The sequence below is a fragment of the Aristolochia californica genome, unplaced genomic scaffold, assembly GCF_029961685.1.
Source record: "Aristolochia californica isolate CCGP_79_NKW_82.1479 unplaced genomic scaffold, dmAriCali1.0.hap1 SCAF_6, whole genome shotgun sequence".
NCBI classification, from domain to species: Eukaryota; Viridiplantae; Streptophyta; class Magnoliopsida; order Piperales; family Aristolochiaceae; genus Aristolochia; species Aristolochia californica.
In genome coordinates, this window is record NW_027182257.1 from 4,700 (window position 1) to 20,543 (window position 15,844).

The 15,844-nt window shown below is 37.5% G+C and overlaps 1 long non-coding RNA gene across 2 annotated transcripts; it reads left to right on the forward strand.

Moving 5' to 3' along the window:
* The first annotated feature begins 4,826 nt into the window (after positions 1-4,826).
* On the forward strand, positions 4,827-8,401 carry LOC137935529 (uncharacterized). 2 transcript variants are annotated; one of them, XR_011109254.1, is made up of 3 exons: positions 4,827-5,221; positions 5,518-5,658; positions 7,982-8,401. It is a non-coding gene; the product is annotated as an uncharacterized lncRNA (long non-coding RNA). The 2 variants fall into 2 exon arrangements; XR_011109255.1 differs by lacking the exon at positions 4,827-5,221 and adding an exon at positions 5,419-5,430.
* The last annotated feature ends 7,443 nt before the right edge of the window (positions 8,402-15,844 follow it).

Here is a 15,844-nt window from a genome sequence, read left to right on the forward strand (position 1 = left end):
CACCGGAGATGAGGAAGAGGGAAAAAAGAAGGATGAGGCGTGGCAAGAGTGGTGACGGCGAGGAAGAGGAAGAAGAAGAGGACGACAGCGAGGAGATGCGGAAGGGAATAAGGCGAGGCTACAGGGCTAGCCATCGGCGGCGAAGTCGAAATGGGTTAGGTGAGCGGGGCAAAACGAGAAGAGAGGGAAAGAATGGGGAACGAGATGCGAATGGGAGAATCGAATACCTCTTTGCTATCTTCTCCTACCCGAGCCTCTTTAAACCCTACACCCAAAGGCAGAGCGCTCCGTGCCTCGGAAATCCAATTGCCCGTTTCCCAAAAGATATAAATTTTTCTTCTTTAATATTTATATTCCTTTTTATGTTTTTTAAAATTATTTATTGAAAATTACCAAAATACCCCTCTTTTTATCTTATTCTATTCTCCACAAAATGAAATATAACAACGTTTTATGTTTCACAATCCATAATATCTTTAATTAATTGTAGCTTTTTTTTCCTTTTTTTCTATTCTATTTTCCACTTTTCGAATTTTTTAAAATCTTTTTATCGGGAAGTACATGTGCCTTCACCCAAAAAAGAAGAATGCCTAGAGTACCCCTATTTTTAGGGTTAATGACTCTGTAATTATGAGGTACCTTTTTCGTATTTTTTTAAACCCTAAACCCCGAAAAAACCCTCAACCCTCAACCCCCCAACCACCCAAACCCCTAAAACCTAAACCATAAACCCCCACCTAAGCCCCAAACTCTAAACCCTAAATATAGAAGTGGTGTTTCTTCCACCAAAATTAAATTCACTGTCTGGTTTTTTTAATGGTAGAACCGGTTTTTTTGTTGTGATGTAGGCTCAATGTAAATCTTAAGTTAATTTCAAACTTAAAATATTTAAAAACTTGGATTTTTGAAACTCTTCCCCCAAATTCTAATAACTATGCAAATGACCTATCAGAATCGAATATTAAAGTGATTATTTTGATGTCCAAATATAAGATCAATTTCTCTATCACAAAAGATACTATGTAAATAAGGATGTGAAAGTAGAAGCTCAATAAAAGCATAAACCATAATTGGTCAACTCAATTTGATCCAAATGAGCTAATACTTGTTAAGGGATCAAGTCAGATTACATTTGATTCAACTGGCTAGTTTACTCAAAAAATATACTTATATAATGAAGATTAGTTTCTAAGTGTAGTCCAAAGAATTATAAGGTATTCATCATTTTTGAACAAATGCATACACATTATTTTTTACTACTCCCCAAAATTTGTGATAGAACTCACCATGGAAACCATTTGGACCAAGGGATTTGCCCTTAGGAAGACCAAGAGAAGCCAAATCTATTTCTTCAGTATTGAAAGGGCGTTCTAGATAATCCGCATCAGAAGAGGACACAATACTAACAAAATTATAGAAACAACCTTGCCATTAGATTCTATTACTTAAGCCCAATTGCAACAATATGAAAATTATTTGCCTTGCATAAGTCGAGGCCTAAAGACAAAGCACCCTTCTATATTATAGGGTGAAAAATCTGACAAAATAAGGTAAAGAGTAGTCTTCACAAAACAAAAACAAAAAATGTAATGAGAGTTGTTTGAAGATTTTCTTTCGTTCGTCTACACCATTTTGTTGAGGGGTGTAGGCATATGATGTCTGATGAATAATGTCATTTTTTTAACAAAATGAGTCAAAATCTTTGGATGTGTATTCTTTGGTATTATCCGACCAAAGGACTTTAATTTGCTGCCCAAACTGAGTGAGTACAATTGCATAAAAATATTTAAATATCAATGGTATTTTAAAACGCTCTTTAAACAAAAATAACCAAGTGGTACAAATGAAGTCATCAATGAATTTAATAAAATATTTCACGTGAGAAATATTGGAGCATACATTAGTATGAATTAACGAAGAAGGAGAGACACTTTTAATTTCTAGATGAGGTGAGTATGTAAACCTTTGATGTTTACTAATTTGACATGATTCACACTTGAAGGTTCGATCGCACTTTAGGAAAAAAATGATGAAGAGATTGGGTGGACGGATGTCCTAACCAGTTGCGCCATAACCTGGTTTCAGTGTCACAGGTGGATGCAGTATTTATTTGTGGCACATCTAGGTAGTAGAACCCCCCTTGTTCACGACCTCCACCAATCACCCACTTCGTTGTAAGATCCTGAAATACACATGAAGAGGGTGAGAAAGTGATAGAGTAATTAAAATGTTAGGTGAGCTGACTAACCGATAAAATATTCAAAGGGAAAGTAGGAACGAAATAGATATCAGTGAGCGGAAGTGTTACGACTACATAATAACAAGGGATGTTTGGCCCAGAATATGATACACGTCCTATTGATATTAGGAAATAGCCTAAATCATGCACCATGCCTTCTACTTCTCATCCCATAACAAATTTTGTGTCTCATCATCGTCTATCCCCTGTTTGTTGTCAATTTTTATCGGCTATTTCCCCCATACATGTACTATAATCCTATCAGGGGGCTCTCAAACATCCAGGGTGATAAGACTTGCGAGCTTCGGTTGATAGTTAAAATAAGGACATATAAAAATCAACAGGTAGACTTAGGGTTTATGGTTTAGATTTACAGATCTGGATAGGACCGGCTAATATTTTAAAATTCAGTACAAATTTCAAATAGAGAAGCAAATCCAACACGCTATGTTAGGCTTTGAGGGAATCCAAAAACCCTATTAACATGAAATCTAAAAAACTCTAAACAGCTTACCTTATACATTTCTTGTTTCACCGACAAAGGCTCATCACCACACAAGGAGTGATAGAACATTTACATCTCTGTTCAACAAGTCACATATCAAAACCAACAAGTAGGCTTACAAATGTTTATATGATTGGATATCATTTTAAGACTCGTGTTCAAATCTAACAAATATAAGCAAACCCAGCATGCTGCGTTAGGCTTTGAGGAAATCTTCAAATCCTATTAACCGAAAATCTAAAAAGGACTAACCTGCATATTTTATACAATTCTTGTGGCAAAGGCAAAGGTTGTAATATTGGTAAGGAGCAATAAAAAGCTTCACACCGGCACAAGAAGTATTAGAACGTCACCACACAAGACCACTTTGCACCAAGGTTGTATTATTGGTGCCCTATGCTGCCTTTCTCTAGGAAGGAAAAATTAAGAAGAAAGTCAAGAGACAAAGGAAGATGAAATCGTGTTAAAAAAGATGGAAAATCATTAAGAGCATTGTTTCAAAATGGCACCATTTTTTATGAAGCTGACTTTTAACTAGATTGAGCTTTTTAGTGGACTGATGGCTTGCCAGGTCGAGTCGCACCAGACCAATTTGGCTATTTTCTTTGACCCCTTCAATTGTTTCTGCGTTGAACCACTAATACCCAATTGGAGACGACAAAATCAAATTAAGACAAGACCGCCACGTTTCTATTGACCCTTCTAGTTCCTTTTAAGGGGATAATATGACCCAATTTAGGGCATCTAAGTTTAGCTAATGTAGTACCATAATTACTAATTTATTACATATTAATTGATTAATTATTAAATAATTATGCTATTATTTATAAGGAAATAAATAAAAAAATTGTTTTTTTAGAGTAATAGTTAAAAAAATAACTCCTACTAAATATAATAATAGAGTAATAATAATTATTAAGTATGAAATTATTACAATCAATATTTTTAATATAGATATAATTATTTTTTACATTTAATCATTTTTGGAGTAATAATTTAATAATAAATAATAATTATTCTATATATATAATTAATAGAACTAATAACTAATAAGTATAGAGTAATTGTAAGTATGACGTATAAAAATAATTATTAAACAATATTAGTAATATAATCTAAAATAATTAATAAGTTCAGTAATTTATAGTAATAATTGTTGATAATAGTAATAAATAATAACAATAACAAATAATTTATATAAATAAGTGATTAATATATGCAGTGACTAATAAGTATTAAGTAATAATAGACGCACGATAATTTAGGGTTTAGACGCACGATAATGATTACTAATTAATAATATAATATTGGTCATATAGATTACAATTTATTATTTTTATTAATCAATAAATTTGATTATAATAGCTAATAATAATAACTAATGATTAGGATACATTTATAATTATAATAATTATAAAAGCCAATAATTATAATAAGTATATGAAAAGAGGGTGCTACGTGTGTGCCACACGTCACTAGTTCAACACGCCTACGTCATGCCTAAGCCACGCGTTCTACACGTGGTAACCACGTGTACGCCACGCGTATGCCACGCGTTTTCCACGCGTTCACCACGCGGTCGCCATGTGTTCTTCACGCGTGGGCCACGCGTTCTCCGCGCATAGGCCACACTTTTTTCACGCGATCGCCACTCTGGTGCGACGCTGGCGGCACGCGTTTGCCACACGTAACCGATACGTTACGATCTTTCCGATATGTTACGATATCCGATATATCGACGATATATCGGGTATAAAATTTAGAAAATTTCGGCCGTTACGTATCTAATGTAGTCCGTTACAAATCACTTATCGGCCGTTACAATCTCTTAATAACGCCGTATCGGACGTTACGAAGTTCTTGTAACGGTCATGTAACGGGTTTTTGCTGCGTAACGGTTTGTTTTCTCGCTGAGTCGCTTTTGAGTTGACCCGGTTTTCTATTTTTGAGTCGAGTTGACCTGGTGTGTTTCACCAACCGCATGCAACGAGTTTTTGTTCTTTTGCTTCCTAAAATTGTTTTTTGACCCGGTCTGTTCCAATCGATCGCGAACAGTACCTTATTGACCGAGTCACGATTGAGTTAGCCGCTTTTCACGTCTCTCCTGCTCTCGCCCTTACTGCTTTGACATCGCCGGAGGCGACGACGAGATCGGCTACCAGAGCTACACTGCTGCGCTCGACTCTCCCGCTCGCCACTCGTTGCCCATTCTTTCCCTCTCTTCTCATTTCGCCCCGCTCGCCTAATCGCTCGCCTAATCGCTCGCCTAACCATGCGGACGCCGCCGCCGACGCCTAACCTTGTAGTCTCGCCTCGCCTCTCTTCGCCGTCGTCCTCTTCCTCTTCCTCTTCCTCTTCCTCGCCGTCACCACTCATTCCCAGCGGCGCCTCATCCTTTATTCCTTCTTTCATTCTGTTTGCCCTCTTCCACCGTCTCCGGTGACGCCGTCGCCGTCTGGTTGCCATTCCATCGCAAGGTACGTACGACGCTTAATCAAACTCGCCTAGACTCATTCCCATTGCTGTCTGATTATTCGGCTTTGGTTTTTTTTTTTTTTGCTTCAGCTGCTTATGTTTTTGATTAATTTCGTCAGTGAGTGCAGTTTTTTTAAAAAGGATTCCAGTTTTTAAAATACTGTCAACCCAAGTCTGCATTCCTCCAGCAGTGTGCAGGAAGGAGATCAAAGTGATGGGTTCTTATTGGTTGATTTTCATAGCTTTCTCCATTCTGTATATTTATCTTGGAGAGGCTCATATGAAACCATTTTTCCAGTGTCATTGTGGGTGATTGAACTTGGTATGGAGCCTTATCTTTTCAGAACTTGACTGTCAGTTTCCCGGGGTCTGTTGCATCCACTGCTTCTGCCAATGGAATCTCGATGTATGGAGATTTATATAAAACTGCTCAAATTGTGTACGTTCTGTGGCCAATATCTGTAGTCATTTCTGTTGGGAGAATTGTGTTTTAATCTTCTAAAATTTGTCAATTTGCAATCTATATTTTTTAGTTTTAAACTATCATATGTTTTGTTACTCTTGAAATACAATTTGGCCATAAATTGATGGTCTATTTCTATTCTGTTATATATCATTAATATGCTCAGTTACCATTTTACCATGGGTGTATTGATATACAATGGAAGTATTTGAAGGAATATACTATTTTTATAAAGGTACTAACTGTAGGCTGATTTTGTCAATTGTGTAATTTTAAATTGAGGGAATTAACTTTAGAGTTTTTAATGCTCATTTCATGGTTACACTGATCGTGTGGAAACGAATGTTGCCTCAGTTCAGGCATCAAGTACAGATTGTATGTCACTAGAGAAGTAGATTATGTGCCACCAAAATCAAAATACCATCATCATGAATAAATCAAGCTTATATGAGATGAATTAAAAGAATTGGAGAAAAGGCAAAGGATAACAGAAATGGTATTACCCGAGATCAGTATAAGAATTAACTATATAAAGTTTATTTCTTTCTAATAAAATACTGAGGTCTTCTTTTGTCATGAAGATTTGCTTTACTTCTTTCATGCTGAAGTCACATGATAACTTGTCAATGACCATTTGTACATATGTGAGGATTGTAGTGTCTTGTATCTGCCAGTTATTACTTTGCAGTGACCACTCGACAACTGGAGACTAGTTTTTTATCTTGAGGATGTGGCTTTTACTTTTCTGAAGCAAGCATCGAGGAATAACTTGTTGATGTATCTTTCAAATGCATCAAATTCAACTTTAACACTAGTGGCAACATCTTACTTTGAATGAAAATGATTAAACAAAACTTTTATAGAAATTAATCCGACGCTGCTTGTTGCGAGAAGGTTGGGCCTGATAAGTAGTTATAGGTAATTGTTCGATCCTGTGTCAACAAGGAAAGAAGAACAGAAAACTGTCCACTAGTTTCTGGTAATGTGGTGCTTTGTAGGACTGCAAGATATGAAATGGAAGCAAGAAAAATTGATGCTTGTTGTGAAGGCCATGAGCAATAAAGAGGAAATCTTAGTCAATATCATGTACAGGCAGCCTGGTCTTGTCTTCTGAATGCTGAGTGGATAATACATTTGGTCTTGATGCTGTTGAAAGCATCAATGGACACTTTAAAAATGTCAATTTCATGTGAGCTGATGTAATTTCTCCAGAACTTTAGTTTGCTCCAGAATCCATGGATTTGATCTTCTTGAACTGGCTATTAATGTATTTGTCTGATATTGAGGTAATCCTTAACTGGGATTAGTTTCTTTTGAACTGGAGATGTCCTCTACCCACATTTTTGAGAAGCTGAATCAAATATTTTTTAGATAACTAAAAATTCTACAGAAATAGAATCTTTTGGTCACAATTGCAAACTGTGGCGAAGAATTAATCTGATTGTGTACTATCTGACTCTGGGAAAGAATTAATCAAATTGTGGACTATCTGATTTTGGAGATACTTCTACAGGCAGGGTTTATATATTCTAGGCAATTGTGCTTGAGATGCTTGTGGATCCTGAGGCTGGTTTTGGTTATCATGTTTGTCCTCTTTGAAAGCTAATTGTTACACATGAGCATAACCAGCAGATAGTGACACTGATATTAAGTTAGGTGTTGTTGATGTCCTTTCTGAACTTGGAATAATACATTGGGCATAATTCATATGTTATGGAACCTTCTTTTATCTTTGTCTTGAGTAAATATCAAACCTTTTATAACTCATTACATAAGACTTTGTGGCCAAATGGATAAGCCACTGGTTTAACTGGAGAATCTGGGTTCGATTCCTTGCAAAGTCGTTTATGTGTTGTGGGATTGAGCAGATTTTGGCATGACTATGAGTGCTTATTAAGCTACCTGCATATAGAGCATTAAAAATTAACAACTAAACCACCGGGCTTATTTATTTTTTCCACTGACAATTTGTATAACTGACCTGGATGAAAGTAGTTAGGAAAAGTTGAAGAAGGGTAGCTTGATTGAGTTAGTTAATGCTAGTGCAAATTGAGGAGGATGGCTCACACAAATTATTTTGTAGGGTTGTCATGAAGCTAGGACAATGCAGACATGTTGATTATGATCTCTTCTTCAACCCTAGAATATTTCTTCTTTACTTAATGTTTCTTATATTTCCGTTGTTCAACCTCCAAAGAACAATGTTTCTTGTATTTCTTTAATAAAAGCTCGATCTTTCAAATTGCGAGCCCAGAATCAGAGTTTGCAAGCATACATTGATACTCTAATTATTTTGCAGGCATACACTGAGGAAAAACACTTATTTGGGCCTGCATCTCAGCATTTGAATAGCAAAAAGCATGCAGCTGACTGGTGAACAAGATGGGATGCTAGAAATGTGTTTTTGCAGTTGCAGGTGACCCTTCCTTTGTTTAACAATAAGAGCTAGCACATATTTGACTCATTTGCTACTTTTATAGGCTTAGAAAAAGGAAGAGTCTGTAAATTCATTTGGTTTTTTATATGAAGGAGAGTCTATTAACTCATTTGGGTTTTCTCTATGAATGTGACTAATCAAAGACTTACAAAGCAGTCACCGTTGCACATCGAACTTGTCTATCAACGAAATTTTTTATTTTCCTGAGATGATTTCGCGGAGATGTTCTTCAAAATTATTTATCAAGAGATGTCCAGCTGCTTATATTTTATTTCATGTTGATACAGGGGCATAGGAAACATTCTCCTTTTAATTTCACTTTAATTTAGTGATATAAATGGTAATGATAAATTAAGGCAGTCCTGACAGCTTGATTTGGTATTTTTGAAGAGAATTTCCAGTGAAGAACAATCATGTAAGTCATTGTAGGCTCTGCCTGCAATCTCAGCATAGATGACCCTGTTAGCAAATTCACAACATAGAAGATTCCCTTTCCAGTGTTTTTTTTTTTTTTTTTGAGGGAAGTGTGTGAATTTCCTGTTATTGTTTTTGTTCCTACATAATACATCCTTCTGGGAAGTGTGTGATGCCCTCTCCAGGCATTCGATAGCACGTTTTACTTTTTTGTTTAGAGTTATTAAGTTTTTAAGACTTTTTAACCTTTTCACCATTACAGATGTGTAATTTGTGTTCAATACTTCTATGTTTATACTTAGTTCTATTGTTCCCCTGTCCTTGGTATAGCTGCATTTGAGGTTTGTTCATGCTTCTGGAGGCTGATGCTTCATGTTAACAAAAGTTAGATCTACGTGGCTTTCTCAATGCAAAGAATTAGATATTTAGCAGGATGGAATTGCAGTAAGAATTTCATTAACCTGTTTAATGGTATCTTGCCCCAATGATTCATGTTATAAACAACATTATGAGCGTTGGATCTAAAGTTGTGATAAGCTGCTTGAACCTTCCTCCATTCTTCCCTTCATTTGCTAGCTCCTTTTTCAGAACGTGTCTCATGTCTTTCCTCAACAATTGCACGTTGTGTCATGGTCATCAAATCAATTGGACACAGCTCTTCTCACTGTGGCTCATGCTCTGTCAAAGTGTGCCTAAACACGTGTCTAAGAATCCAAGATTTAACTGAGAAGATTTCTTGCCCAAATGTGTAGGGTGCTAGTGTGTGTTTTGCATGATAGCCGGATGATTTTTCCGGTGTCATGTATCATCCACCAATTGTCATCGGTGTTCTCATTGTTCTTTTTTTTTTAAATGGTGCAAAGCTTTTATTAAAGAGAGCTATAAAGCCAAACTAGTACAACATCGGGTACAGCAAAGGATACAATGTAGGATACAGGCTCTAGATAACCTTGTCTAGATGTCAAATGAGGATACGGTACAGATGGCAGCGTTGCTGACTCCAGAATTGGCAATCTTGTCTGCAATTGAATTGGCTGATCTAGGAATTTTTCTCTAGGCAATGTGCCATTCATCAGATAGATTTGAAATTTCATCAAAGATCTTTCTCATAGCCCAGGGAGCTGAATTCTTTTTGCTGCCCCAGCCGATGACACGTGTGGAGTCGCCCTCTAGGATTAAGGGGCCTCCGAGGTGTTGTTTGAATAGCTTGATGCCTTCCAAAAGAGCTAGGATTCTGCTACATTAGATGAACAGCAATCGGCTGGACCTAAGAAGGCCGGCAAGACTTGCCCTTGGCTGTTTCTGAAAACTCCTACCACTCCAGCAGGCCCTGGATTTCTTTTAGAGGATTCATTAAAGTTTACTTTACACCAGGATGATGGAGGCTGCCATTCTACCATCACCTTTGGTTTAGGGGCACCAAAATGGATTGTTTTTCCCCAAAATTTCCTAATGGTGGAGCTTGAGAAAGGGTGTACACCATGGAGGCTTTGCCCATGAGCTATGAAGTACCTTTTCTATGACCCCACTGACCCACTGATTGAACTGCTTTTGGCTTCACAAGTTCTGCTGTTTCTCTCCAACCACAGGTGCCAACGGACTGCTGCTAAATGATTTCCATAGAGCTTTCCCATAGAAGGCCAAGGGACATGAGCGTCATTGTTGTACAAGGAGGTTGAGTGATAGAGGCACACAGAGGCAGATGCCAAACTTTAGAAGTATGACACTCCAAATCAATCTACTGAATTGGCAGTGTATGAGAATGTGGTCACAGCTCTCTTCCTCATCACCAAAGCTTTCAAAGTGATTTTACAATCTGCTGTCCTCTCTTAGTTAGTTCATCACAAGAGAGTATCTTTGCATGAGCAGCAACCCATAGAAATTGCATGACCTTTTTAGGGGCCACAAGCTTCCCAACTAGACTGGGGCCTAGGGGCCTGATTTGGGGAGGGGTAATCTGGCATCTGTAGAAAGAAGCTACCGAGAAATTGACTAGGGGCAGGCCTTCCATATTATTTCGTCTTGTCCCTGAATTAAAATGTAGTGTGCCAATTCTAGTAATGCAAGTAACTTAGCTACTTCCTCTGTTTCAAGGTCATTTAGATTCCTCCTTAGGTGTAAATTCCAGCTCCCATGAGTTTCTGTAGGTCTGGATTCCAGCACTTAAATCTGTTTGTTCTGAGCAAGGTTGAATAGTCTCGGGAATTCTAAGCATAGTGGGCTATCCCCCACCCAACAATCTGTCCAGAACTTGACTAAAGAGCCATTTCTAACATCGAATCTGAGGTGTTGTTACAATTTTGGTTTTTGCTTCAGAATTGATTTCCATATGCGATTGTATGCTGAAATTGTCACTTGGGGGTAGTCAATGCTGGGGGTTCCCACCATATTTTGAATCAATTACTTTTCTCCATAGTGATCCTTTTTCTGTGGCATATGTCCAAATTCACTTTGATAGTAGTGCCTCCTTCATGGTTTTGATTTTTGATACCCAGTTCACCATGTTCTTTTGTGAACACTTTGTCACATTTGACCATTGGGTATTTGAATTAATTTGAACTACCTCACCATAGGAAATTTCTGAGTTGCTTCCAGTTTGGATGCCACATTTGCTGGACAAGATAGTGAGGACAGGAAATAATTTGGGATACCCACTAAGATAGCTTTGATTAGTGTGGTTTGGCCTGTTTGTGAGAGTAACTGACCTCTTCATGTGTCCAGTCTTCTCTAACACCTGTCCAGAATTGTTTGTCAATGTTGTTTAGTTGCTCTACCATAAAGAGTGCAATCCCAGATAGGATGAGGGGAGCTGAAATGTTTTGCTACCTAGTATTTGAACCATTTGTTTTTTGCATGTAACCACTAAGATTGAGGCCTATTAATCCAAAATTTCCCCAAGTGGCACTTTGATGGCACAGATCTCATATAAGTTCAATAGTGCTTTTATATTCAAAACGAGCTCTAGCTGCCCATCACATTGAATTGATGCGGCCTTAGGTATGTCTTTCCTGTAATGAAGGTGGATAGAGGAAGAATGGAAGAAGAAGAAGAGGAGCAGAGAGTAGAGGGGAGATGAGGGAACCAGTTGGGAAAATTTTCCAAAACTCTATTATCTCTTCAGTCTTACAGTTCACATATATAATGACTGGAAACCCTAATTGAGATTTAAAATAACAAAAATGTCCTTCAACAAATAAAATAATTACTCCTAAGGATAATTCAAATTGAGGATAATAAAATTATAAAACCCTAAACCCTAACCCCTAACCCCTTAACCCTAAACCCTTAAACCCCTAAACCCTAACCCCTAACCCCTAAACCCTTAAACCCCTAAACCCCCAAACCCTAAACTCTAAACCCCAAAATCCTAAACCCTCAACACGTATAGCATCTTGGAACCGTTTTGGGCATAATCACATGTAAAAAGATGTAATAATAATATCAAACTCTGACATATAATGGTATAGTTATCTTGTCGTCCAACTACAATCCCATGCTTGTTCAACAAAACTAGATTGGGAGACACGAAAGCATGAATTTTCTATCAAGTACTTTGAACTAGACCAATAACTACTAAATTTTTTTAATAAAATTTTATATAGTTCAGAGAGTAAGATGTCAACTTAAAGATTTTTTAGAAACTCATATGACCAGGACTACTTCTACCTTTTCATGGAATCCATGTTTCCAATTAGGGTCTGTATGGAACCCACAAACAAGAAAAGTAAAGGGGAGATAAATGTTTTGTGTTGTTTGGCAACAGAGAATCATTGAGAGAAAATGAAATAAGAGACAAAATCATAGTTAATAATTTTTCTCTCACAAAATAATGGAATTTGGGGAGAAAAGAAAAGAAAAAGAAACTTGAGATGAAATTTTTATCATCCAAAATTTTAAATATTACTAATTTTATTTTCTTTTTTATTTTCCATGTGTATCCAAACAAAAAAAACTACATTTCTCTTCCATTTTCTCTCTTATTTTTCATGGGCATCCAAACAAGAGAAAAGAAACCTCTTTTCTTTTCTTTTATCTTTCTCTTTCTTTTATTTTCTCTCCACTTTATGCTTAGGGTGTGTTTGGAACACAAAAAGTGGAGAGAAAGAAAAAAAGAGAGGTTTATTTTATATTATTGGATGCCCATGGAAGATGAAAGAGAAAACGGAAGAGAAATATAGTTTTTTCTTATTTGGATATACATGGAAAATAAAAAAATAAAAAAATAAAATTTAAAAATTTCTCTCAAATTTCTATTTATTTTCTTTTCTCCCCAAATTTAATCATTTTGTGAGAGAAAAATTATCAACTAAGAGGGTGATTTTCTCTCTTATTTTCTTTTCTTTAAATGATTATCTATCGCCAAACAATAGAAAATACTTTTCTCTCCTATTTTCTTTTCTTTTATATGATTCCAAATTGTCGAAATATTTCCCCAGAATTCAATATTACACAGGGATTTTTGAGAGCTCCCTTTCCCAATTTCCCCCTTTCTCTCATATACTCGTAAGAAATAACCCTCAGAAAATTACAATAATGCCCTTCCCCACTTAAGCTATTATATATATATATATACACGATAACATCCCCCCTCAAATGGAGAGAAATCTATTGAAGAGTGTCAAAACTTGCAAGCTTGATTTCTACAAGTTTTGTGTTCTTGGGAAACAGAATAAGGTGCAGTTCATGACAGCCACACACAAGACAGAGGGGATTTTTTACCATGTTCATTAAGATGTTTGGGGGCCAGTAAGAGTAACATCACGAAGAGGACGCATGTATTTTGTGACCTTTATTAATGACTACTCACGAAAGGTTTGGGTATACTTCATGCAACACAAATCAGAAACGTTTACCAAGTTCAAGTTGTGGAAAACTGAAGTAGAAAACCAGACAGGGAGGAAGATTAAATGCCTCAGGTCAGACAATGGTATTGAGTACACAGATTCAAAGTTCAAGGAGTTGTGTGAGCAACATGGGATTAAGAAACACTTCACAGTATGCAAGATACCACCACAAAACGGTGTGGCGGAAAGGATGAACAAAACAATAGCTGAACGAGTCAGATGTTTTAGGTTGAATGCAGGGCTTACAAAGAACTTCTGGGTAGAAGCAGTGAATATGGCATGTTTCTTGATTAACAGATCACCTAGATCAACACTAGATGGGAAAGTATCAGAGAAGGTGTGGAAAGGCAGTGAGGTAGACTACTCTAGTTTGAGAGTGTTTGGTTGTCCAACCTATGTACATCTATGTACATGTTTTTAGTGAGGAGAGGTTGAAGCTTGACGCGAAGTCTAGACAATGTATCTTTCTGGGGTATCAGAAAGGGGTGAAAGACTACAAGCTATGGGATCCGAAGGCAAACAAGATGGTGATCAGTAGAGATGTAGTTTTTGATAAAAAAAAACCATGTTGCAGCATACTCAGGAAGAAGAGAAACCGGTGCAAGAAAATTGCAGCACCAATGATCATGTGATGCAGGTGGAGCTAGAGAACCATGGCAGAGAAGAGGATACTGAGCATGCAGAGAGTTCTAGCTCAGGTGATCAGCCACATCACAGTATAGCCACATCCATACCCAAACGCACTATCAAGCCTCCTACCAGGTATGGTTTTGAAGATTTGGTTTCTTATGCTCTTATTATTAGTAGCGGGGATCCTACTACTTTTCAAGAGGCAGTACGAAGCCAAGAGAAAAGTAGATGGATGAGTGTTATGGTGGAGGAGATGGAGTCTCTGCATAAAAACCAGACATGGGAGTTGGTGGAGCTTCCTGAGGGAAAGAGAGTGATAGGGTGCAAATCGGTGTATAAGAAGAAAGAAGCAATATCATAAAAAATGGGGAAAAATTCAAGCCTTGTCTAGTAGCAAAGGGTTACTCACAGAGGAAAGGGATTGACTATGATGAGGTCTTCTCCCATGTGGTCAGACACACCTCCATTAGAGCAGTGGAGTAGATGGATGTAAAGACAACTTTCCTTCATGGTGACTTGGAGGAACAAATTTACATGGTGCAACTAGAAGAGTTTAGTCACCCTGGACAAGAACATTTGGTTTGTAATTTGAAGAAATCACTTTATGGGCTGAAGCAGTCTCCGAGGTAGTGGTACAAGCGATTTGATTCTTACATGATCCGGATTGACTACGAAAGGTGTGAGTATTATTGTTGTGTTTATGTGAAAAGCCTTGATGATGATTCTTTTATTTTTCTGCTACTTTATGTGGATGATATATTGATTGCAGCAAAGAGTATGAGTTGAAGACTTTGTTGAATAGAGAATTTGACATGAAGGATTTGGGTGTGGCCAAGAAGATTCTTGGGATGGAGATTAGCAAGGACAAAGCTTCCAGGAGATTATGACTATCTTAACATATCTATGTTGAGAACGTGTTGGACAGGTTCATCATAGGTAATGTAAAACCAATAAGTATACCTTTGGCGAATCATTTCAGATTGTCTACCACTTAGTGACAGAAGACAGATGACGAAGTTCATGACATGTCAAAGGTCCCATATATGCCAGTGCAGGGGTGTTTGATGTATGCTATCAGAGTGGTTAGCAAGTTTCTTTCAGATTTGGCCCTGATGGCTTCAATGGGGATTTCCTTAAAAGATTTTGGCCGCGTCTCAAGGGGGATGTCATAGCCATGGTTAATGGTTTTTTCAACAACGGGATCACGTTCCATAGTATCGGTGCGTCCTTTATCACTTTGGTCCCGAAGAAAATCAGTGGAGAAACCAGAGGATTTCAGGCCTATCAGCCTCGTTTCTAGTGCATACAAGATTATAGCCAGAATTTTGACTCATCGTCTCAAAACTCTCCTTCCTACAGTAATTCACAAAGGGTAAGGCGCATTCTTGAAAGGTAGAGAGATCTTGGATTCTACTATGGTTGCCCATGAACTTATTGATCATTTTCAGCGCAATAAGGACCCAAGAATTGCCCTAAAGTTGGACCTTGAAAAGGCTTTTGACAGAGTCAATTGGATCCTATTGGATGAGATCATGAAAAAGATGGGTTTTGGCAACAAATGGAGATTCTGGATCAGAAGTTGTGTGGGTTCAGCATCGTACTCCCTCCTCCTCAATGGCTCAGTATGTGGTTATTTTAAAGGGAGCAGAGGAATTAGACAAGGAGATCCTCTCTCCCCGCTTCTATTCAATATGATTGGGGAATTTCTATCTGCAATGTTCTACTCGGCAGGAAATCTTGGGTGGCTCCCCCCTTCTAGCTCCAGTCCAGCTTTTAATACTCCCCTACTTCAGTATGCAGATGATACCATCATTTTTGGAGTCGGCACTATTGATTG